This window comes from Camellia sinensis, chromosome 7 (assembly GCF_055761805.1).
Source record: "Camellia sinensis isolate YWXY chromosome 7, ASM5576180v1, whole genome shotgun sequence".
Taxonomy (NCBI): Eukaryota; Viridiplantae; Streptophyta; class Magnoliopsida; order Ericales; family Theaceae; genus Camellia; species Camellia sinensis.
In genome coordinates this window covers 196,513,782-196,516,851 of record NC_138967.1, presented here as the reverse complement: position 1 = coordinate 196,516,851, position 3,070 = coordinate 196,513,782, and positions in this window count along the sequence as shown.

The following is a 3,070-nucleotide window of genomic DNA, read 5'->3' as shown; positions in this document are numbered from 1 at the left end:
ATAGCGCATTTGTAGATATAGTTATGAAAAAATTAAAGAAAAAGATACACCCATATATACTGAGAGAATTTAAAGCTGACAAACGTTTAGCTGGATGGTTAAGGTTGTTCCAAAGATACACCCATTTGGTCATGGTTGTATCTTTTTCTTTAAATTTTCCAGAACTATATCTACAAATGTGCTCTTTATTTTTACTATCATACTTGCTAGGTTTAGCTAATAATATTGTTCCCCATCCTAATTAGCTTGTATCTGTTTCTACGACTATATATTTTGATTCTAAGGAAAGTTGTAGGTAGGGTAAATTTCTACAAATGTCTTTAATTTTTCTTACTAAGGCTATATCTTGTTGGTTAAAATATTTTTGTCCTGTTGGTGCGATCTTGTTATACAGAGGTCCTATTATCTTACTAAGGTTAGGAATGTACATTCGTGCATAATTTAAAATCTCTAAAAATGATTGAAGTTGTTTTGTATCTTCTAATTTATCTGGGTAATCTAAAATTTTCTTAATTATGTGGGGTTGTAACCTGATTTTTCCATCTTTTAACTCTATTCCTAAAAATTCTATATGAGGTTTATTTAATACTATTTTTCTCTTACTAATTATTATTCTATTGTTTATAAATTCTTCTAATACTATATATAAATGATCTATGTGACTATTTTTATCTAGGCTAAATACTAATATGTCATCTATATATACCAGTATAAAATTATATTTATTAAATATACTATCAATTTTACGCTGAAATATGGAAGGTGCATTTTTTAGTCCAAAAGGCATGACTAACCATTCATAATGTCCTTGTGGGCAACAAAAGGTTGTCCAATGTATGCTTTCCTTTTCCATTTTTATCTACCAAAATCCTGACTTGCAATCAAATTTGCTAAATATTCTTGCTGTCTGTATTCTGTTTATGAGTTGATCTTTATCTGGTATATTATATTTATCATCTTTGTATTGTTATTTAATCTTTTATAATTTATAATCATTCTAACTTTCCCTCTTTTCATCTCTGCATGATTTCTAACCATAAATGCGGCGCTCCTATGTGGGCTATTACTAGGTCGAATTACTCCTAAATCTAATAACTCTTTAATCTGTGTTCTAAATTCTTCTATATCTGCTGGCGTATAATCTATTTGTGCTGATGTAATCCTATAATCTTTTTTTTTTTATATCTAAACTAGCTAAAATTTTATTTTTTATTCCCAGTATTTCATTGGCTATTCTCCTAAAATTTATGTTGCTTCAGCTAGTCTTATTATTTCATCTAAATCATTTTCTGTTCTTCTGTATACTGGTTTTTTCTTCAATTTTCCTATTTTCGTGAAAATTAATTCTATGTTAACAATTTGTTGAAAATCTTCTATACTCCAAGATTCGTATTTTTATTCTAATTCAAGATTTTCTATGTTTTTTTATTCAAAATCTTCTATGTCTAGATTTTCTAAAAAAATATTTGCTATCTCTTCATTTGGTATATATTTTTTTGGCTAGCTTAGGAAAAATGTTCCTACTATATTTTTTGTTTCATTTATTTATTTAGGTAAGAAAATAAAAAATTTATTTTCATTATCATATTTGAATGAGTAAGAAAATATAAAAGACATAAATAAGACGGTTAAGTTATTCAAACTCGACTTGTGTTTGATTTGTTAGATTAACTCGTTATGTAAATAAATTAAATCTAAATATATTCTTAAACTCATTAATTTTTTAAATAAAACTTGAAAAACCTGTTGCTCAGCTCGACTTATACTCAGGTAAGCAATTTGTTTGAGATCGATTCTTTAAGTAAATAAATCGAGTTTAAACATAATTTTAAATTTGTTAAGTTTTTAAATCAAACGTAAACAATTTACTAGTCAATGCCACTTGACTCGTTTTCAAGGTATAAGTAAAAATTTTGTTTTATGTCTCTACATTCTCATGCACAATCTAGATATAATGAAAATGTACAACTAATCATTTTCATTTCTCATCAAATCTTTAAAATTTTAGTGAACAATTAAATTGATATTATAAGCCAATTATCATTCTATTAATTTTTTAATCTTTTGTTATAATTTCTTATTTAATTTGTAAACCAAACATGAGAGAATTATTTTTATCATATTTTTTTCATTAATTCACTCAATCTGAACATGCTTAATCACTTCAAAAAAAAAATAATTAAACTATCACTTTATTTGGTGCAATTTATTATAGTCATTTAAAAAAAAAATTGATGCAACATTTACTTATAATTTATGAAATAAAATAACTAAATAAATTGAAAAAATTAATTATTTAAAAATTGAGAAAATATTACTTTTTACTTATGATTAAACCTTTCAATTTGAGAAAGATTACACCAAACACACCCCACATTTTTAGGTTTTTTTTTTTTTTTTTTTGGAGAAATTTCACTTAATAGTTAATTTAAAAAATAATTATAAATAAATTATAAACTTTATAAATATTTTGTTTCTTCTAATTTTTATAAGTCAATAGTATTAAATATTGTTCTCTCACACATGGGTCACTTTCACATTTTTCTCTTTTTCTTTTGTTGGATTTTTTCACTTTTCCATTAAATTTCTTTACCCAGCTATAAATGCAATCTCTGTCCACGTCATTTTTGGAGATGCGGGGTCATGTGTGACTCCCGCTGTTGTTCCCTGTTGTGGCCCATATGGTGTTGTTTTAAATTTTTTTTTTCAAATCCTTCTTTCTCTCATGGTGTTGTTCGCTGGAGCAAGATATTCAATAATATAATATTTTTATTTATTAATCTATTAATGTAAGCACAAAAGAATGTTTATATATGGGTACACATAAATAAATTAATTCAAATTAAGACTTATTAATTTAAGTTATATTTTTATAGTATGATGTAATTAAAATTAAGCCAGCTATGGCTCAAAGGACGCGAACCAAAAAAAGAAATGAACTCCTCCAATTGGGTCAAGCACTGAAATATAATCAAATGGGATTGATAAATTTAATATATAACCCAAAAAGATACTCCCTTTTTTTTAAAAAAAAAAAAAAAAAAAAAGAGGTACTAACAGTGAGAGAACA